The following is a 23,246-nucleotide window of genomic DNA, read 5'->3' as shown; positions in this document are numbered from 1 at the left end:
TTTTTTTTTTTTTTTTTTTTTTTAGCGTGCGTTTATTTATTTAAAATCTGTCCTAGTGGACAATAATTAATGGTTTTGCGGGGGAACATTAGCTAAGGGATACTATTGTACATGTATTTGTGCGGGTTTTATTGTGTTGTCTATTGTTGTGGAAGATCGAGAGGGTGTCTCCTCATGAGACGTCTGCTTGTTTGGCTATTGTCTAACAGGTTGGTGGCGAGGTGGTTAGGGTGGTTTTCGAGCCTTTTCAGGTATCTCTCGCTGAGCCTGGAGATTTCATCAGCGACTTTGTGGGATTCCAAGTTCCTATGTATGGGCGACATTCTCGTGGTAGGGATGCGCATTACAGGCAATTCTCAAGCACCTATTCTGGAACCGCTGTATACGCAGGCGATTCGTGTGGCTTGCCGTGCCCCATAGCTGTATCCCGTAGGTCCAGATGGGCTTGAGAATTGCCTTGTACACCAGGATTTTTGTGGTTCTGCCTTAGCTTGGACCCTCTCCCAATAAGCCAATGCATCTGCCTCAGACGCGCATCGGCCTGTATGCGTTTGCTGACGATGTGGGGACGCCAAGTGAGCCTGCGGTCCAGGGTAAGTCCTAGTACTTGGGTGCGGGTGCGTTGGGAATGATGACTCCGTTTAGCGTGACCGGTGGGCAGTCTCCTCTCCTTAGTGCAAATGTTGTTTGGGTAGATTTTCCGCGTTCACTACGATGTTCCACCTGCTGAGCCAGGGATGTAGCGCGTCCATTTGCCTTTGGATTGTTTCGGAGGCTTCTCGTGGGTCGGATGAGGAGGCGAGGAAAGCCGTGTCATCTGCATAAGTCGCTATAGTTAGGTTCCTGGAGGGGATTATGGGAAGGTCTGCGGTGTAAAGGGTGTACAGTATTGGTCCGAGCACACTGCCTTGCGGAACTCCAGCTCTGATCAGTCTGGGTAGGCTTATTGCACTTCCGCATCTGACTTGGAATGCTCTTCCTCAGTGTAGGATTTGAGGAGGGTAAAATGGGGGCTTGGGAGGTAGGATTTGAGTTTATGGAGGAGTCCAGGATGCCAAACTCTGTCGAATGCCTGCTTCACGTCGAGCATTACAGCGCAGCAGTATTTCTTTTGCTCGAATGCCTCGAGGATCCGTTCGACTAGCCGGTGGCATTGCTCTGGTGTTCCGTGGGAGCGCCTGAAGCCAAACTGGTGATCGGGGATCAAACCAGCCTCATCCAGTACTGGCAATACTCTGCGCAAAAATACTCTTTCGAGTATTTTGGAGAGGATTGCCAGCAAACTAATCGGACGATAGGAGGCGAGATTGGCTTCAGGCTTACCAGGCTTGAGGAGGACAATAACCTCTGCTCTTTTCCACTCTTCCGGGAAGTACCCTAGCCGGAAGCAGCTGTTGTAAATGCTGGCCAGCATTTGTGTGCAGCGGGATGGGAGCATTTTTAGGGCCGCCGCATCTATACGATCCAGGCCTGGAGATTTGTTGTTCTTCAGTAGAGCAATCTCCTGCGCAACTTCCTCAGGGTCGACTGGTTCCAACGGGGGACCGGGAGAGCTTGGGCTATTGAGAAACCGGGCTGTTTCAGCATGTTCTTCGGCAGTGCAGCAGTCGAACGGAGAGAAGGCGTTGTAAAGGTGTTCGGCGAAAGCTTCTGCTCTTTCAGCATCCGAAAGGCACCAGGATCCATCTGCTTTGCGCACTGCGGAAACCTTTTTGGCTGGTCGTTTAATGTGGCGGGTGACGTTCCACAGATTGTGGTCTGGGTCCCCGGGAGAGAGTTCCTCGAGGAATCTGAGGAAGGAGTCCTGGCGTAGGCTGGAGATCTTGTCCTTCAACTCCTTTGTGGCGTGATTGAGCGCTGTTTTGTCTCTTGGATTGCGCGTCAAGAACCAAACTCTCCTGAGACGCCTCTTCTCAGTCACGAGTGCCGCAATTTCCGGGGACCAGAGGTGGAGGTCCCTGCTAGGTGTTCTCGCAGTCTTTGGTGGCGGTGGGCTTGCGAATTCCGCAGCGTTTTGCATCTGCCTGGTGAGATTCCCGATAGCTTCATCAATGTTCCTGGGTGTGTTGAGGATGGGGTTCGGATTGACGGTGGAGAGCATCCAGGACGCGAACTTGGCGGCGTCGGTATATTTTCCAGTGAGCCTTCTGAGCGGGGTTTTCCTGAGGACTGGCGTGTTGATTAGCACGTTTATTGCACAGTGGTCTGACAGGAGATCAGCATTTGTTGTGCAGCTGATCTTCGCATGCCCTATGCCTTTCGACACAGCAAAGTCCAGTAGGTCTGGAGTCTTGAGGGGATTCGTTGGCCAGTGAGTGGGCTCGCCAGTGGAGTGGCAGTCCAGTCGGTGGCGTTGCAGGTACCCAAACAGAGTTTTCCCTTTGGGGTTGTTGGCGCGCGATCCCCACCAAGAATGTTTGGCGTTATAATCTCCAGCTGCTATGAAGCGGGGCCCAAAATGCTCGAAGAACTCACTGAGGTGAGATGCTGTTATGCGGTATCTGGGGGGAAAGTAGACCGCTCCAATGTCTAAATCTCCTTGCGGGCTGACAATCCTGATGACAGGACATTGTGCCCAGTCTTGCTGAAACGCGGGCAGCTCTAGGTATTGAATACCGCTCCTGATGAGGATGGCTGCTCCACCGCGTGCTCTGCCAGAAGGATGGTCTGCATGGATGAGGTCATATCCGCTGATATTAAAGTGGGATCTGGGGGAGAAGTGGGTTTCGGCTACGAGTAGGATATCGATCTGGTGGGTCTTCAGATGGTGCTCGACTATGGCCTTGCTGTTCTGCAGGCCGTTCGCATTCCAGACGACTAGGTGGAGCTTTAGTTGCATGACTTGCTGTTGAGAATGGTGGCCACCAGCTGTGTCATCTGGGTGAACATGCGCTCCATCATCCTTTCCATCATTCCTTCCATGCGAGCGAACATCGCTTCTATCTGACCGGAGTGTGGGGTTTCTGTTTGGGTTTGGACTGGGGTTGTGGGATTCTGCGGTGCTGCGTGCACTCCGTTGAGGGCGTCTCGGTAGCTCCTGCCAGAGGTGACGTTTGGTGATGCCACGGGCGGCGCCTTGTTAGCATTAGCGACGGGCCTTGTTTTCGGAGCAGCGAGTGCTTTGGCCCTTTTGTATGCAGGGCATCCCTTGAAAGACGCAGGATGGTCCGCCTGGCAGTGGAAGCAGCACGCTTTGTCGTCCTCCCTCTTCTCACATGCCCTCGATTCGTGAGGGCCTCCACACTTTACACATCGGTATTCCAGGAAGCAGTAACGCTGTGTATGACCGAATCCTTGGCACCTGAAGCATTGAGGCACGTCGTTGAACTTCTGCGGCGGTTCAATGGTTACTACCGACCTGCAGATCCGCTTGACTTGGTAGACGTCTTTGTTGTTGCTGGAAGGCTCCAGGTTGGCGAAGAATATTCCCAGCGGTTCTTTAGTTCTTCTGCCAATGGGATTGTGCAGATCTCTAACAGCGTGCCCTTGTCTGCGAAGGTCTTCAATGATTTCCTCACGATCGGTGGAGTGGTGGAGTCCTTTGATGACAACCTTGTATGCACGTTCATCTTTCGGCTGGAAAGTCCGATGCCTCTTGTTTTGGGCCACAAGTTGGAGACGCAGAGCTGTATAGGACTCTTTGTCCGGCATCATGACACGTACGTTGTTGCCATTCACGGTCTTGTAGGTAAAATTGTTCTTCGGGCCTACAAGAGTCGTGATCATCTTGACGAGTGCCGAGATGTTGGTCACATCGGGGATAAAAATCGGAGGTGGCTTGATGGTCTTCGGGGTGGGCTTTGGTTTCTCGGGGTCTTGGGCTTGGAATCGTCTTTAGGTCCGGGTTCGTCATCAGAGCTCTCTTGGTCGTACTCGTCTTCTTCGGTCGAGAGTAAAGCGAAGGCGTTGTTGGCGAGCTTCTTGCGCAGAGCTGCGCTAGTGCTTGGCTTATCTTCCAGCTCCTCTCCCTGTGCTTTCTTTGCCGGTTTTCGCTTTATCTCGCCCGGCTCTGTATGCGAGGTGCTTCCCTCGCTGCTGGAGCTGCTCTTGCGTGTTCTCAGAGCCTTTTTGCGTGGTGTTGTTCCAAGCTTGTGGGTGCGCGGGGGGGCCTGCCAGTCCATCTTCTCCAAAGTTGATAAGGAGTGAGGAGGGGGGGGGGGGGGGGAAGCTGGGCACCGTAAGCCGGTGAGCCAGGCAGCACGTGGCTGCTGCTTTGCAATTATACCGCTGCTTCGAGCACTGGGTTTTTTGCGCTGATAACACGCACACTCGGGTGTGCGATGGTGTTAGTGCGAACTACCGTTAGGTACGTTGGCTGGGCCAATCAAAACGCGCGACAAGATCACGCGACGCGAAGTGGCTGGGCACAAGTAACGGGACTTACAACTGTGAACAATTTGCTAACAATTTGCTAACAATTTGCTGTCGATCCGCAGGCACGTCTGCACTCGTCGAGTGTTCGATCGCGACTGACATATGAAAATGATTAATTATTATATGTATAAGGGAAAAAATGCTGAAATATTCCCACATTCTCTTAGTATTATAGAGAAAATCCATTATAGTGAGAGGGTATAGTAGTGTAAACGACCGGAATTACGACAGAGGGTTCAAAAACTACTATAGGTAGGCAGTGGTTGCCGACCTCTCATATTGTTCAAAACTTATGTATTCATATGATTTTGGCAATTATATGATTAAATTAAATAATATACATATGAAAATGGTTAATTATTATATGTATATGGGAAAAAATGCTGAGATATTCCCATATTCTCTTAGTATTATAGAGAAAAGCCATTTAAGTGAGAGGGTATAGTAGTGTAAACGACCGGAATTACGACAGAGGGTTCAAAAACTACTATAGGTAGGCAGTGGTTGCCGACCTCTCATATTGTTCAAAACTTATGTATTCATATGATTTTGGCAATTGTATGAGTAAATTAAATAATATACATATGAAAATGATTAATTATTATATGTATAAGGGAAAAAATGCTGAAATATTCCCACATTCTCTTAGTATTATAGAGAAAATCCATTATAGTGAGAGGGTATAGTAGTGTAAACGACCGGAATTACGACAGAGGGTTCAAAAACTACTATAGGTAGGCAGTGGTTGCCGACCTCTCATATTGTTCAAAACTTATGTATTCATATGATTTTGGCAATTATATGATTAAATTAAATAATATACATATGAAAATGGTTAATTATTATATGTATATGGGAAAAAATGCTGAGATATTCCCATATTCTCTTAGTATTATAGAGAAAAGCCATTATAGTGAGAGGGTATAGTAGTGTAAACGACCGGAATTACGACAGAGGGTTCAAAAACTACTATAGGTAGGCAGTGGTTGCCGACCTCTCATATTGTTCAAAACTTATGTATTCATATGAATTTGGCAATTATATGAGTAAATTAAATAATAAACATATAAAAATTAATATTTATTATATGTATAAAAAAAAAATAATCATATTATATATGAATAATGGAAAAAAAATGAAATGTTCCTATAATCTCTTAATATATAAGAGAATAGACCGTATGTTGGATGGCAAACGGAATTGAAAATACCCGCTTTGAGGACAGCGGGTTCAAAAACTACTATAGGTAGGCAGTGGTTGCCGACCTCCCGCATTATTCGAAATATTTATTTCGGATTATGTTTATATTGGTTACATAAAATAAAGTATATTATTATCCGTACAAATTTGTTTCTCAGTTCTATAGAACACGGGACTTGGCTCCGCGGATAATAGGAATATACGCTTTTTAGATAATATCGTTGAAACAAAAGTCAAGTTTCTATTATATATAGAATAACAAATCGTTTCCATATATTATCGTTAATTTTTGGAGGCAGGCAAATATTAATTTATTACCTGCCGTATAGTTGGATTATTATATCGTTACGGTATAATACAAATATGGATTCTTATGAAAGAAATATAAAATTATATATTAAATGTGGAAATATTATCATATGCGCTTGGTTTTATGTTATATATTACCAGAGAGATATATGAAAAGAGATAAATTTTAAATTTATCTTCAAAATGCAAATGATTTAACTTAATATTTATATTGGTTAAACAAAAATTGTACATGTGTGGATACAATAATTATGTATGTTGGAAATAAAATGATATTTTATAATGAAATATGTATATATAAAAAGATAAAATTATAGAAACATATATATTACAATAATTATATGAAATTCTTGTTATATTGGTAAAACAAGTATAAATTAAAAATGAAAATATGGATTACGAATGCTATATAAAAATGGCCGTAATCGAATAGATTTTTTACTTATATTTATATATTTAAAATTTTACCCAAAGGCGAAATATTGAATTTTATTCAATATAATAAAAATCATGGAATTATATAAAGTGAAAAATCTATATATCTATTATATTGCTTATTTCGATTCAAAAAATATGAATGGAATATGAAGGAAAAACATTATTCTGGTTGATCCTGCCAGTAGTTATATGCTTGTCTCAAAGATTAAGCCATGCATGTCTAAGTACACACGAATTAAAAGTGAAACCGCAAAAGGCTCATTATATCAGTTATGGTTCCTTAGATCGTTAACAGTTACTTGGATAACTGTGGTAATTCTAGAGCTAATACATGCAATTAAAACATGAACCTTATGGGACATGTGCTTTTATTAGGCTAAAACCAAGCGATCGCAAGATCGTTATATTGGTTGAACTCTAGATAACATGCAGATCGTATGGTCTTGTACCGACGACAGATCTTTCAAATGTCTGCCCTATCAACTTTTGATGGTAGTATCTAGGACTACCATGGTTGCAACGGGTAACGGGGAATCAGGGTTCGATTCCGGAGAGGGAGCCTGAGAAACGGCTACCACATCTAAGGAAGGCAGCAGGCGCGTAAATTACCCACTCCCAGCTCGGGGAGGTAGTGACGAAAAATAACAATACAGGACTCATATCCGAGGCCCTGTAATTGGAATGAGTACACTTTAAATCCTTTAACAAGGACCAATTGGAGGGCAAGTCTGGTGCCAGCAGCCGCGGTAATTCCAGCTCCAATAGCGTATATTAAAGTTGTTGCGGTTAAAACGTTCGTAGTTGAACTTGTGCTTCATACGGGTAGTACAACTTACAATTGTGGTTAGTACTATACCTTTATGTATGTAAGCGTATTACCGGTGGAGTTCTTATATGTGATTAAATACTTGTATTTTTTCATATGTTCCTCCTATTTAAAAACCTGCACTAGTGCTCTTAAACGAGTGTTATTGTGGGCCGGTACTATTACTTTGAACAAATTAGAGTGCTTAAAGCAGGCTTCAAATGCCTGAATATTCTGTGCATGGGATAATGAAATAAGACCTCTGTTCTGCTTTCATTGGTTTTCAGATCAAGAGGTAATGATTAATAGAAGCAGTTTGGGGGCATTAGTATTACGACGCGAGAGGTGAAATTCTTGGACCGTCGTAAGACTAACTTAAGCGAAAGCATTTGCCAAAGATGTTTTCATTAATCAAGAACGAAAGTTAGAGGTTCGAAGGCGATCAGATACCGCCCTAGTTCTAACCATAAACGATGCCAGCTAGCAATTGGGTGTAGCTACTTTTATGGCTCTCTCAGTCGCTTCCCGGGAAACCAAAGCTTTTGGGCTCCGGGGGAAGTATGGTTGCAAAGCTGAAACTTAAAGGAATTGACGGAAGGGCACCACCAGGAGTGGAGCCTGCGGCTTAATTTGACTCAACACGGGAAAACTTACCAGGTCCGAACATAAGTGTGTAAGACAGATTGATAGCTCTTTCTCGAATCTATGGGTGGTGGTGCATGGCCGTTCTTAGTTCGTGGAGTGATTTGTCTGGTTAATTCCGATAACGAACGAGACTCAAATATATTAAATAGATATCTTCAGGATTATGGTGCTGAAGCTTATGTAGCCTTCATTCATGGTGGCAGTAAAATGTTTATTGTGTTTGAATGTGTTTATGTAAGTGGAGCCGTACCTGTTGGTTTGTCCCATTATAAGGACACTAGCTTCTTAAATGGACAAATTGCGTCTAGCAATAATGAGATTGAGCAATAACAGGTCTGTGATGCCCTTAGATGTCCTGGGCTGCACGCGCGCTACAATGAAAGTATCAACGTGTATTTCCTAGACCGAGAGGTCCGGGTAAACCGCTGAACCACTTTCATGCTTGGGATTGTGAACTGAAACTGTTCACATGAACTTGGAATTCCCAGTAAGTGTGAGTCATTAACTCGCATTGATTACGTCCCTGCCCTTTGTACACACCGCCCGTCGCTACTACCGATTGAATTATTTAGTGAGGTCTCCGGACGTGATCACTGTGACGCCTTGCGTGTTACGGTTGTTTCGCAAAAGTTGACCGAACTTGATTATTTAGAGGAAGTAAAAGTCGTAACAAGGTTTCCGTAGGTGAACCTGCGGAAGGATCATTATTGTATAATATCCTTATCGTTAATAAATATTTGTTATAATACAAATAAATACAATTTACCAAAATAAAAATATTACAAAATGATTCCACGGAATCAAAAGTTAAAGTCAAAATAAAATGAAGATGGCTTTTATTTTATATGTGGGGCTTGGCAACCTCATAAAAAGACTTTAACATTATTAATGTTGCTGTGCGTATTTGTGGCAGTACTTACTACAACAACGGCGTTTCCTATAAAAACAAATTCTCGAAAATGGAAATCGAAGAAACTAAACTAAATTCGAAAGTAGAAGTCGAATTAAAATAAAAATAATTTTGAATGTGTGGTAATCAAAATAAGTGTGTGTGTATATGGACCATAATATACACGCGTTGCGAATATGTATTGTTCATCTATGTTATGAGCATACGTTGGCTAATGCAACAACCTAAAATATACAATGTTTGTACCTGTCATCCATCAGGTTAATGTTTTATATAAATTTTGCAGTATGTGTCACCCAAAATAGCAAACCATAACCAGATTATTATGATACATAATGCTTATATGAAACTAAGACATTTCGCAACATTTATTTTAGGTATAAAAATAAATTTATTGAAGGAATTGATATATGCCAGTAAAATGGTGTATTTTTAATTTCTTTCAATAAAAACAATATTGACATTATATAAAATTGAATTATAAAACTCTAAGCGGTGGATCACTCGGCTCATGGGTCGATGAAGAACGCAGCAAACTGTGCGTCATCGTGTGAACTGCAGGACACATGAACATCGACATTTTGAACGCATATCGCAGTCCATGCTGTTATGTACTTTAATTAATTTTATAGTGCTGCTTGGACTACATATGGTTGAGGGTTGTAAGACTATGCTAATTAAGTTGTTTATAAATTTTTTATAAGCATATGGTATATTATTGGATTAAATAATGATTTTATTCATAATATTAAAAAAGAAATGAAAAACATTATCTCACATTTGAATGTGAAAAACGAAGAGAAATATTTTCTTTTTCAATCAAATAATACTGAGAAATGTCTAGCATAAAAAATTGAAATATTTTTCATCTAGAATTGTCTCTTATTAATGATTCGGAAAAAGAAAAATCTTGGTTTTGTTATTATTCTTCGTTGGTTCGTTAAATGGATAAAAATGACTTTGCTTACAAGAACTATTGGAACTATTTATAACGAATTTAATTGATTGTTTTATCATTTATATATAAAGAATTTATGGCAAAATATAGTTATATATACAACCTCAACTCATATGGGACTACCCCCTGAATTTAAGCATATTAATTAGGGGAGGAAAAGAAACTAACAAGGATTTTCTTAGTAGCGGCGAGCGAAAAGAAAACAGTTCAGCACTAAGTCACTTTGTCTATATGGCAAATGTGAGATGCAGTGTATGGAGCGTCAATATTCTAGTATGAGAAATTAATGATTTAAGTCCTTCTTAAATGAGGCCATTTACCCATAGAGGGTGCCAGGCCCGTATAACGTTAATGATTGCTAGATGATGTTTCCAAAGAGTCGTGTTGCTTGATAGTGCAGCACTAAGTGGGTGGTAAACTCCATCTAAAACTAAATATAACCATGAGACCGATAGTAAACAAGTACCGTGAGGGAAAGTTGAAAAGAACTCTGAATAGAGAGTTAAACAGTACGTGAAACTGCTTAGAGGTTAAGCCCGATGAACCTGAATATCCGTTATGGAAAATTCATCATTAAAATTGTAATATTTAAATAATATTATTAAGAATAATGTGCATTTTTTCCATATAAGGACATTGTAATCTATTAGCATATCCCAAATTTATCATAAAATATAACTTATAGTTTATTCCAATTAAATTGCTTGCATTTTAACACAGAATAAATGTTATTAATTTGATAAAGTGCTGATAGATTTATATTATTACAGAGCGTTAATTTTTCGGAATTATATAATGGCATAATTATCATTGATTTTTGTGTTTATTATATGCTCTTGTATGATTAACAATGCGAAAGATTCAGGATACCTTCGGGACCCGTCTTGAAACACGGACCAAGGAGTCTAACATATGTGCAAGTTATTGGGATGTAAACCTAATAGCGTAATTAACTTGACTAATAATGGGATTAGTTTTTTAGCTATTTATAGCTAATTAACACAATCCCGGGGCGTTCTATATAGTTATGTATAATGTATATTTATATTATTTATGCCTCTAACTGGAACGTACCTTGAGCATATATGCTGTGACCCGAAAGATGGTGAACTATACTTGATCAGGTTGAAGTCAGGGGAAACCCTGATGGAAGACCGAAACAGTTCTGACGTGCAAATCGATTGTCAGAATTGAGTATAGGGGCGAAAGACCAATCGAACCATCTAGTAGCTGGTTCCTTCCGAAGTTTCCCTCAGGATAGCTGGTGCATTTTAATATTATATAAAATAATCTTATCTGGTAAAGCGAATGATTAGAGGCCTTAGGGTCGAAACGATCTTAACCTATTCTCAAACTTTAAATGGGTAAGAACCTTAACTTTCTTGATATGAAGTTCAAGGTTATGATATAATGTGCCCAGTGGGCCACTTTTGGTAAGCAGAACTGGCGCTGTGGGATGAACCAAACGTAATGTTACGGTGCCCAAATTAACAACTCATGCAGATACCATGAAAGGCGTTGGTTGCTTAAAACAGCAGGACGGTGATCATGGAAGTCGAAATCCGCTAAGGAGTGTGTAACAACTCACCTGCCGAAGCAACTAGCCCTTAAAATGGATGGCGCTTAAGTTGTATACCTATACATTACCGCTAAAGTAGATGATTTATATTACTTGTGATATAAATTTTGAAACTTTAGTGAGTAGGAAGGTACAATGGTATGCGTAGAAGTGTTTGGCGTAAGCCTGCATGGAGCTGCCATTGGTACAGATCTTGGTGGTAGTAGCAAATAATCGAATGAGACCTTGGAGGACTGAAGTGGAGAAGGGTTTCGTGTGAACAGTGGTTGATCACGAGTTAGTCGGTCCTAAGTTCAAGGCGAAAGCCGAAAATTTTCAAGTAAAACAAAAATGCCTAACTATATAAACAAAGCGAATATAATACACTTGAATAATTTTGAACGAAAGGGAATACGGTTCCAATTCCGTAACCTGTTGAGTATCCGTTTGTTATTAAATATGGGCCTCGTGCTCATCCTGGCAACAGGAACGACCATAAAGAAGCCGTCGAGAGATATCGGAAGAGTTTTCTTTTCTGTTTTATAGCCGTACTACCATGGAAGTCTTTCGCAGAGAGATATGGTAGATGGGCTAGAAGAGCATGACATATACTGTTGTGTCGATATTTTCTCCTCGGACCTTGAAAATTTATGGTGGGGACACGCAAACTTCTCAACAGGCCGTACCAATATCCGCAGCTGGTCTCCAAGGTGAAGAGTCTCTAGTCGATAGAATAATGTAGGTAAGGGAAGTCGGCAAATTAGATCCGTAACTTCGGGATAAGGATTGGCTCTGAAGATTGAGATAGTCGGGCTTGATTGGGAAACAATAACATGGTTTATGTGCTCGTTCTGGGTAAATAGAGTTTCTAGCATTTATGTTAGTTACTTGTTCCCCGGATAGTTTAGTTACGTAGCCAATTGTGGAACTTTCTTGCTAAAATTTTTAAGAATACTATTTGGGTTAAACCAATTAGTTCTTATCAATTATAACGATTATCAATTAACAATCAATTCAGAACTGGCACGGACTTGGGGAATCCGACTGTCTAATTAAAACAAAGCATTGTGATGGCCCTAGCGGGTGTTGACACAATGTGATTTCTGCCCAGTGCTCTGAATGTCAAAGTGAAGAAATTCAAGTAAGCGCGGGTCAACGGCGGGAGTAACTATGACTCTCTTAAGGTAGCCAAATGCCTCGTCATCTAATTAGTGACGCGCATGAATGGATTAACGAGATTCCTACTGTCCCTATCTACTATCTAGCGAAACCACAGCCAAGGGAACGGGCTTGGAATAATTAGCGGGGAAAGAAGACCCTTTTGAGCTTGACTCTAATCTGGCAGTGTAAGGAGACATAAGAGGTGTAGAATAAGTGGGAGATATTAGACCTCGGTTTGGTATCGTCAATGAAATACCACTACTCTTATTGTTTCCTTACTTACTTGATTAAATGGAACGTGTATCATTTCCTAGCCATTATACGGATATATTTATTATATCTTATGGTATTGGGTTTTGATGCAAGCTTCTTGATCAAAGTATCACGAGTTTGTTATATAATCGCAAACAAATTCTTTAATAAAACGATGCATTTATGTATTTTTGATTTGAAAATTTGGTATAACTCCAATTACTCAGGTATGATCCAATTCAAGGACATTGCCAGGTAGGGAGTTTGACTGGGGCGGTACATCTCTCAAATAATAACGGAGGTGTCCCAAGGCCAGCTCAGTGCGGACAGAAACCACACATAGAGCAAAAGGGCAAATGCTGACTTGATCTCGGTGTTCAGTACACACAGGGACAGCAAAAGCTCGGCCTATCGATCCTTTTGGTTTAAAGAGTTTTTAACAAGAGGTGTCAGAAAAGTTACCATAGGGATAACTGGCTTGTGGCGGCCAAGCGTTCATAGCGACGTCGCTTTTTGATCCTTCGATGTCGGCTCTTCCTATCATTGTGAAGCAAAATTCACCAAGCGTTGGATTGTTCACCCATGCAAGGGAACGTGAGCTGGGTTTAGACCGTCGTGAGACAGGTTAGTTTTACCCTACTAATGACAAAACGTTGTTGCGACAGCATTCCTGCGTAGTACGAGAGGAACCGCAGGTACGGACCAATGGCACAATACTTGTTCGAGCGAACAGTGGTATGACGCTACGTCCGTTGGATTATGCCTGAACGCCTCTAAGGTCGTATCCGTGCTGGACTGCAATGATAAATAAGGGGCAATTTGCATTGTATGGCTTCTAAACCATTTAAAGTTTATAATTTATTTTATAAACGACAATGGATGTGATGCCAATGTAATTTGTAACATAGTAAATTAGGAGGATCTTCGATCACCTGATGCCGCGCTAGTTACATATAAAAGCATTATTTAATACAATGACAAAGCCTAGAATCAATTGTAAACGACTTTTGTAACAGGCAAGGTGTTGTAAGTGGTTGAGCAGCTGCCATACTGCGATCCACTGAAGCTTATCCTTTGCTTGATGATTCGATAAATAAATGATTTTTTCCTGTAGCCAAACACCTCGTCATCAATTTAGTGACGCATATGATATTGTCCCTATCATATAATTAATATAAAGACTTTAATGGATTGTGTCAAGTTGCCAAACACCTCGTCATCAATTTAGTGACGCATATGATATTGTCCCTATCATATAATTAATATAAAGACTTTAATGAATTGTGTCAAGTTGCCAAACACCTCGTCATCAATTTAGTGACGCATATGATATTGTCCCTATCATATAATTTTTGATATAAAGACTTTAAAGAATTGTATCAAGTTGCCAAACACCTCGTCATCAATTTAGTGACGCATATGATATTGTCCCTATCATATAATTAATATACAGACTTTAATGAATTGTGTCAAGTTGCCAAACACCTCGTCATCAATTTAGTGACGCATATGATATTGTCCTTATCATATAATTTTTGATATAAAGACTTTAAAGAATTGAATCAAGTTGCCAAACACCTCGTCATCAATTTAGTGACGCATATGATATTGTCCCTATCATATAATTAATATAAAGACTTTAATGGATTGTGTCAAGTTGCCAAACACCTCGTCATCAATTTAGTGACGCATATGATATTGTCCCTATCATATAATTAATATAAAGACTTTAATGAATTGTGTCAAGTTGCCAAACACCTCGTCATCAATTTAGTGACGCATATGATATTGTCCTTATCATATAATTTTTGATATAAAGACTTTAAAGAATTGTATCAAGTTGCCAAACACCTCGTCATCAATTTAGTGACGCATATGATATTGTCCCTATCATATAATTAATATAAAGACTTTAATGGATTGTGTCAAGTTGCCAAACACCTCGTCATCAATTTAGTGACGCATATGATATTGTCCTTATCATATAATTTTTGATATAAAGACTTTAAAGAATTGTATCAAGTTGCCAAACACCTCGTCATCAATTTAGTGACGCATATGATATTGTCCCTATCATATAATTAATATACAGACTTTAATGAATTGTGTCAAGTTGCCAAACACCTCGTCATCAATTTAGTGACGCATATGATATTGTCCCTATCATATAATTTTTGATATATAGACTTTAAAGAATTGTATCAAGTTGCCAAACACCTCGTCATCAATTTAGTTTTTTTTTTTTTTTTTCTTTAGCGTGCGTTTATTTATTTAAAATCTGTCCTAGTGGACAATAATTAAATGGTTTTGCGGGGGAACATTAGCTTAAGGGATACTATTGTACATGTATTTGTGGCGGGTTTTATATGTGTTGTCTATTGTTGTGGAAGATCGAGAGGGTGTCTCCTCATGAGACGTCTGCTTGTTTGGCTATTGTCTAACAGGTTGGTGGCGAGGTGGTTAGGGTGGTTTTCGAGCCTTTTCAGGTATCTCTCGCTGAGCCTGGAGATTTCATCAGCGACTTGTGGGATTCCAAGTTCCCTATGTATGGCGACATTCTCGTGGTAGGGATGCGCATTACAGGCAATTCTCAAGCACCTATTCTGGAACCGCTGTATACGCAGGCGATTCGTGTGGCTTGCCGTGCCCCATAGCTGTATCCCGTAGGTCCAGATGGGCTTGAGAATTGCCTTGTACACCAGGATTTTGTGGTTCTGCCTTAGCTTGGACCCTCTCCCAATAAGCCAATGCATCTGCCTCAGACGCGCATCGGCCTGTATGCGTTTGCTGACGATGTGGGGACGCCAAGTGAGCCTGCGGTCCAGGGTAAGTCCTAGGTACTTGGGTGCGGGTGCGTTGGGAATGATGACTCCGTTTAGCGTGACCGGTGGGCAGTCTCCTCTCCTTAGTGCAAATGTTGTTTGGGTAGATTTTTCCGCGTTCACTACGATGTTCCACCTGCTGAGCCAGGGATGTAGCGCGTCCATTTGCCTTTGGATTGTTTCGGAGGCTTCTCGTGGGTCGGATGAGGAGGCGAGGAAAGCCGTGTCATCTGCATAAGTCGCTATAGTTAGGTTCCTGGAGGGGATTATGGGAAGGTCTGCGGTGTAAAGGGTGTACAGTATTGGTCCGAGCACACTGCCTTGCGGAACTCCAGCTCTGATCAGTCTGGGTAGGCTTATTGCACTTCCGCATCTGACTTGGAATGCTCTTCCCTCAGTGTAGGATTTGAGGAGGGTAAAATGGGGGCTTGGGAGGTAGGATTTGAGTTTATGGAGGAGTCCAGGATGCCAAACTCTGTCGAATGCCTGCTTCACGTCGAGCATTACAGCGCAGCAGTATTTCTTTTGCTCGAATGCCTCGAGGATCCGTTCGACTAGCCGGTGGCATTGCTCTGGTGTTCCGTGGGAGCGCCTGAAGCCAAACTGGTGATCGGGGATCAAACCAGCCTCATCCAGTACTGGCAATACTCTGCGCAAAAATACTCTTTCGAGTATTTTGGAGAGGATTGCCAGCAAACTAATCGGACGATAGGAGGCGAGATTGGCTTCAGGCTTACCAGGCTTGAGGAGGACAATAACCTCTGCTCTTTTCCACTCTTCCGGGAAGTACCCTAGCCGGAAGCAGCTGTTGTAAATGCTGGCCAGCATTTGTGTGCAGCGGGATGGGAGCATTTTTAGGGCCGCCGCATCTATACGATCCAGGCCTGGAGATTTGTTGTTCTTCAGTAGAGCAATCTCCTGCGCAACTTCCTCAGGGTCGACTGGTTCCAACGGGGGACCGGGAGAGCTTGGGCTATTGAGAAACCGGGCTGTTTCAGCATGTTCTTCGGCAGTGCAGCAGTCGAACGGAGAGAAGGCGTTGTAAAGGTGTTCGGCGAAAGCTTCTGCTCTTTCAGCATCCGAAAGGCACCAGGATCCATCTGCTTTGCGCACTGCGGAAACCTTTTTGGCTGGTCGTTTAATGTGGCGGGTGACGTTCCACAGATTGTGGTCTGGGTCCCCGGGAGAGAGTTCCTCGAGGAATCTGAGGAAGGAGTCCTGGCGTAGGCTGGAGATCTTGTCCTTCAACTCCTTTGTGGCGTGATTGAGCGCTGTTTTGTCTCTTGGATTGCGCGTCAAGAACCAAACTCTCCTGAGACGCCTCTTCTCAGTCACGAGTGCCGCAATTTCCGGGGACCAGAGGTGGAGGTCCCTGCTAGGTGTTCTCGCAGTCTTTGGTGGCGGTGGGCTTGCGAATTCCGCAGCGTTTTGCATCTGCCTGGTGAGATTCCCGATAGCTTCATCAATGTTCCTGGGTGTGTTGAGGATGGGGTTCGGATTGACGGTGGAGAGCATCCAGGACGCGAACTTGGCGGCGTCGGTATATTTTCCAGTGAGCCTTCTGAGCGGGGTTTTCCTGAGGACTGGCGTGTTGATTAGCACGTTTATTGCACAGTGGTCTGACAGGAGATCAGCATTTGTTGTGCAGCTGATCTTCGCATGCCCTATGCCTTTCGACACAGCAAAGTCCAGTAGGTCTGGAGTCTTGAGGGGATTCGTTGGCCAGTGAGTGGGCTCGCCAGTGGAGTGGCAGTCCAGTCGGTGGCGTTGCAGGTACCCAAACAGAGTTTTCCCTTTGGGGTTGTTGGCGCGCGATCCCCACCAAGAATGTTTGGCGTTATAATCTCCAGCTGCTATGAAGCGGGGCCCAAAATGCTCGAAGAACTCACTGAGGTGAGATGCTGTTATGCGGTATCTGGGGGGAAAGTAGACCGCTCCAATGTCTAAATCTCCTTGCGGGCTGACAATCCTGATGACAGGACATTGTGCCCAGTCTTGCTGAAACGCGGGCAGCTCTAGGTATTGAATACCGCTCCTGATGAGGATGGCTGCTCCACCGCGTGCTCTGCCAGAAGGATGGTCTGCATGGATGAGGTCATATCCGCTGATATTAAAGTGGGATCTGGGGGAGAAGTGGGTTTCGGCTACGAGTAGGATATCGATCTGGTGGGTCTTCAGATGGTGCTCGACTATGGCCTTGCTGTTCTGCAGGCCGTTCGCATTCCAGACGACTAGGTGGAGCTTTAGTTGCATGACTTGCTGTTGAGAATGGTGGCCACCAGCTGTGTCATCTGGGTGAACATGCGCTCCATCATCCTTTCCATCATTCCTTCCATGCGAGCGAACATCGCTTCTATCTGACCGGAGTGTGGGGTTTCTGTTTGGGTTTGGACTGGGGTTGTGGGATTCTGCGGTGCTGCGTGCACTCCGTTGAGGGCGTCTCGGTAGCTCCTGCCAGAGGTGACGTTTGGTGATGCCACGGGCGGCGCCTTGTTAGCATTAGCGACGGGCCTTGTTTTCGGAGCAGCGAGTGCTTTGGCCCTTTTGTATGCAGGGCATCCCTTGAAAGACGCAGGATGGTCCGCCTGGCAGTGGAAGCAGCACGCTTTGTCGTCCTCCCTCTTCTCACATGCCCTCGATTCGTGAGGGCCTCCACACTTTACACATCGGTATTCCAGGAAGCAGTAACGCTGTGTATGACCGAATCCTTGGCACCTGAAGCATTGAGGCACGTCGTTGAACTTCTGCGGCGGTTCAATGGTTACTACCGACCTGCAGATCCGCTTGACTTGGTAGACGTCTTTGTTGTTGCTGGAAGGCTCCAGGTTGGCGAAGAATATTCCCAGCGGTTCTTTAGTTCTTCTGCCAATGGGATTGTGCAGATCTCTAACAGCGTGCCCTTGTCTGCGAAGGTCTTCAATGATTTCCTCACGATCGGTGGAGTGGTGGAGTCCTTTGATGACAACCTTGTATGCACGTTCATCTTTCGGCTGGAAAGTCCGATGCCTCTTGTTTTGGGCCACAAGTTGGAGACGCAGAGCTGTATAGGACTCTTTGTCCGGCATCATGACACGTACGTTGTTGCCATTCACGGTCTTGTAGGTAAAATTGTTCTTCGGGCCTACAAGAGTCGTGATCATCTTGACGAGTGCCGAGATGTTGGTCACATCGGGGATAAAAATCGGAGGTGGCTTGATGGTCTTCGGGGTGGGCTTTGGTTTCTCGGGGGTCTTGGGCTTGGAATCGTCTTTAGGTCCGGGTTCGTCATCAGAGCTCTCTTGGTCGTACTCGTCTTCTTCGGTCGAGAGTAAAGCGAAGGCGTTGTTGGCGAGCTTCTTGCGCAGAGCTGCGCTAGTGCTTGGCTTATCTTCCAGCTCCTCTCCCTGTGCTTTCTTTGCCGGTTTTCGCTTTATCTCGCCCGGCTCTGTATGCGAGGTGCTTCCCTCGCTGCTGGAGCTGCTCTTGCGTGTTCTCAGAGCCTTTTTGCGTGGTGTTGTTCCAAGCTTGTGGGTGCGCGGGGGGGCCTGCCAGTCCATCTTCTCCAAAGTTGATAAGGAGTGAGGAGGGGGGGGGGGGGGGAAGCTGGGCACCGTAAGCCGGTGAGCCAGGCAGCACGTGGCTGCTGCTTTGCAATTATACCGCTGCTTCGAGCACTGGGTTTTTTGCGCTGATAACACGCACACTCGGGTGTGCGATGGTGTTAGTGCGAACTACCGTTAGGTACGTTGGCTGGGCCAATCAAAACGCGCGACAAGATCACGCGACGCGAAGTGGCTGGGCACAAGTAACGGGACTTACAACTGTGAACAATTTGCTAACAATTTGCTAACAATTTGCTGTCGATCCGCAGGCACGTCTGCACTCGTCGAGTGTTCGATCGCGACTGATCAATTTAGTGACGCATATGATATTGTCCCTATCATATAATTAATATAAAGACTTTAATGGATTGTGTCAAGTTGCCAACACCTCGTCATCAATTTAGTGACGCATATGATATTGTCCTTATTATATAATTTTTGATATAAAGACTTTAAAGAATTGTATCAAGTTGCCAAACACCTCGTCATCAATTTAGTGACGCATATGATATTGTCCCTATCATATAATTAATATACAGACTCTAATGAATTGTGTCAAGTTGCCAAACACCTCGTCATCAATTTAGTGACGCATATGATATTGTCCCTATCATATAATTTTTGATATAAAGACTTTAAAGAATTGTATCAAGTTGCCAAACACCTCGTCATCAATTTAGTGACGCATATGATATTGTCCCTTTCATATAATTAATATAAAGACTTTAATGGATTGTGTCAAGTTGCCAAACACCTCGTCATCAACTACTATATTATGGTTGCGCCGACCTCTCATATTGTATTCTCTTATGTGTTCATAGGATTTTGACAATTATACGAGTAAATTAAATAATATACATATGAAAATGATTAATTATTATATGTATAAGGAAAAAATGATGAAATATTCCCATATTATCTTAGTATTATAGAGGAAAGACCGTTGCCGACCTCTGATATTGTTCAAACTTATGTATTTATATGATTTTGGCAATTATATGAGTAAATTAAAAAATATACATATGAAAATGGTTAATTATTATATGTATATGGGAAAAAATGCTAAGATATTCCCATATTCTCTTAGTATTATAGAGAAAAGCCATTTAAGTGAGAGGGTATAGTAGTGTAAACGACCGGAATTACGACAGAGGGTTCAAAAACTACTATAGGTAGGCAGTGGTTGCCGACCTCTCATATTGTTCAAAACTTATGTATTCATATGATTTTGGCAATTGTATGAGTAAATTAAATAATATACATATGAAAATGATTAATTATTATATGTATAAGGGAAAAAATGCTGAAATATTCCCACATTCTCTTAGTATTATAGAGAAAATCCATTATAGTGAGAGGGTATAGTAGTGTAAACGACCGGAATTACGACAGAGGGTTCAAAAACTACTATAGGTAGGCAGTGGTTGCCGACCTCTCATATTGTTCAAAACTTATGTATTCATATGAATTTGGCAATTATATGAGTAAATTAAATAATATACATATGAAAATGATTAATTATTATATGTATAAGGGAAAAAATGCTGAAATATTCCCACATTCTCTTAGTATTATAGAGAAAATCCATTATAGTGAGAGGGTATAGTAGTGTAAACGACCGGAATTACGACAGAGGGTTCAAAAACTACTATAGGTAGGCAGTGGTTGCCGACCTCTCATATTGTTCAAAACTTATGTATTCATATGATTTTGGCAATTATATGATTAAATTAAATAATATACATATGAAAATGGTTAATTATTATATGTATATGGGAAAAAATGCAGAGATATTCCCATATTCTCTTAGTATTATAGAGAAAAGCCATTTAAGTGAGAGGGTATAGTAGTGTAAACGACCGGAATTACGACAGAGGGTTCAAAAACTACTATAGGTAGGCAGTGGTTGCCGACCTCTCATATTGTTCAAAACTTATGTATTCATATGATTTTGGCAATTGTATGAGTAAATTAAATAATATACATACGAAAATGATTAATTATTATATGTATATGGGAAAAAATGCAGAGATATTCCCATATTCTCTTAGTATTATAGAGAAAAGCCATTTAAGTGAGAGGGTATAGTAGTGTAAACCACCGGAATTACGACAGAGGGTTCAAAAACTACTATAGGTAGGCAGTGGTTGCCGACCTCTCATATTGTTCAAAACTTATGTATTCATATGATTTTGGCAATTGTATGAGTAAATTAAATAATATACATATGAAAATGATTAATTATTATATGTATAAGGGAAAAAATGCTGAAATATTCCCACATTCTCTTAGTATTATAGAGAAAATCCATTATAGTGAGAGGGTATAGTAGTGTAAACGACCGGAATTACGACAGAGGGTTCAAAAACTACTATAGGTAGGCAGTGGTTGCCGACCTCTCATATTGTTCAAAACTTATGTATTCATATGATTTTGGCAATTATATGATTAAATTAAATAATATACATATGAAAATGGTTAATTATTATATGTATATGGGAAAAAATGCTGAGATATTCCCATATTCTCTTAGTATTATAGAGAAAAGCCATTTAAGTGAGAGGGTATAGTAGTGTAAACGACCGGAATTACGACAGAGGGTTCAAAAACTACTATAGGTAGGCAGTGGTTGCCGACCTCTCATATTGTTCAAAACTTATGTATTCATATGATTTTGGCAATTGTATGAGTAAATTAAATAATATACATATGAAAATGATTAATTATTATATGTATAAGGGAAAAAATGCTGAAATATTCCCACATTCTCTTAGTATTATAGAGAAAATCCATTATAGTGAGAGGGTATAGTAGTGTAAACGACCGGAATTACGACAGAGGGTTCAAAAACTACTATAGGTAGGCAGTGGTTGCCGACCTCTCATATTGTTCAAAACTTATGTATTCATATGATTTTGGCAATTATATGATTAAATTAAATAATATACATATGAAAATGGTTAATTATTATATGTATATGGGAAAAAATGCTGAGATATTCCCATATTCTCTTAGTATTATAGAGAAAAGCCATTATAGTGAGAGGGTATAGTAGTGTAAACGACCGGAATTACGACAGAGGGTTCAAAAACTACTATAGGTAGGCAGTGGTTGCCGACCTCTCATATTGTTCAAAACTTATGTATTCATATGAATTTGGCAATTATATGAGTAAATTAAATAATAAACATATAAAAATTAATATTTATTATATGTATAAAAAAAAAAATAATCATATTATATATGAATAATGGAAAAAAAATGAAATGTTCCTATAATCTCTTAATATATAAGAGAATAGACCGTATGTTGGGTGGCAAACGGAATTGAAAATACCCGCTTTGAGGACAGCGGGTTCAAAAACTACTATAGGTAGGCAGTGGTTGCCGACCTCCCGCATTATTCGAAATATTTATTTCGGATTATGTTTATATTGGTTACATAAAATAAAGTATATTATTATCCGTACAAATTTGTTTCTCAGTTCTATAGAACACGGGACTTGGCTCCGCGGATAATAGGAATATACGCTTTTTAGATAATATCGTTGAAACAAAAGTCAAGTTTCTATTATATATAGAATAACAAATCGTTTCCATATATTATCGTTAATTTTTGGAGGCAGGCAAATATTAATTTATTACCTGCCGTATAGTTGGATTATTATATCGTTACGGTATAATACAAATATGGATTCTTATGAAAGAAATATAAAATTATATATTAAATGTGGAAATATTATCATATGCGCTTGGTTTTATGTTATATATTACCAGAGAGATATATGAAAAGAGATAAATTTTAAATTTATCTTCAAAATGCAAATGATTTAACTTAATATTTATATTGGTTAAACAAAAATTGTACATGTGTGGATACAATAATTATGTATGTTGGAAATAAAATGATATTTTATAATGAAATATGTATATATAAAAGATAAAATTATAGAAACATATATATTACAATAATTATATGAAATTCTTGTTATATTGGTAAAACAAGTATAAATTAAAATGAAAATATGGATTACGAATGCTATATAAAAATGGCCGTAATCGAATAGATTTTTTACTTATATTTATATATTTAAAATTTTACCCAAAGGCGAAATATTGAATTTTATTCAATATAATAAAAATCATGGAATTATATAAAGTGAAAAATCTATATATCTATTATATTGCTTATTTCGATTCAAAAAATATGAATGGAATATGAAGGAAAAACATT

At 40.9% G+C, this 23,246-nt stretch overlaps 3 non-coding genes across 3 annotated transcripts; all 3 read left to right on the top strand.

The window, feature by feature from the left end:
- Positions 1 to 6,483: 6,483 nt before the first annotated feature.
- Positions 6,484 to 8,478, top strand: LOC116802828. Its single transcript, XR_004363166.1, has one exon. It is a non-coding gene; the product is annotated as a small subunit ribosomal RNA (ribosomal RNA).
- Positions 8,479 to 9,165: 687 nt separating this feature from the next.
- On the top strand, positions 9,166 to 9,344 carry LOC116802827. The gene has a single exon (XR_004363165.1). It is a non-coding gene; the product is annotated as a 5.8S ribosomal RNA (ribosomal RNA).
- Positions 9,345 to 9,738: 394 nt separating this feature from the next.
- On the top strand, positions 9,739 to 13,700 carry LOC116802830. The gene has a single exon (XR_004363168.1). It is a non-coding gene; the product is annotated as a large subunit ribosomal RNA (ribosomal RNA).
- The last annotated feature ends 9,546 nt before the right edge of the window (positions 13,701 to 23,246 follow it).

The sequence above is a fragment of the Drosophila sechellia genome, unplaced genomic scaffold (genome assembly GCF_004382195.2).
Source record: "Drosophila sechellia strain sech25 unplaced genomic scaffold, ASM438219v1 U_230, whole genome shotgun sequence".
NCBI classification, from domain to species: domain Eukaryota; kingdom Metazoa; phylum Arthropoda; class Insecta; order Diptera; family Drosophilidae; genus Drosophila; species Drosophila sechellia.
This window is presented reverse-complemented; position numbering and strand designations above follow the sequence as displayed.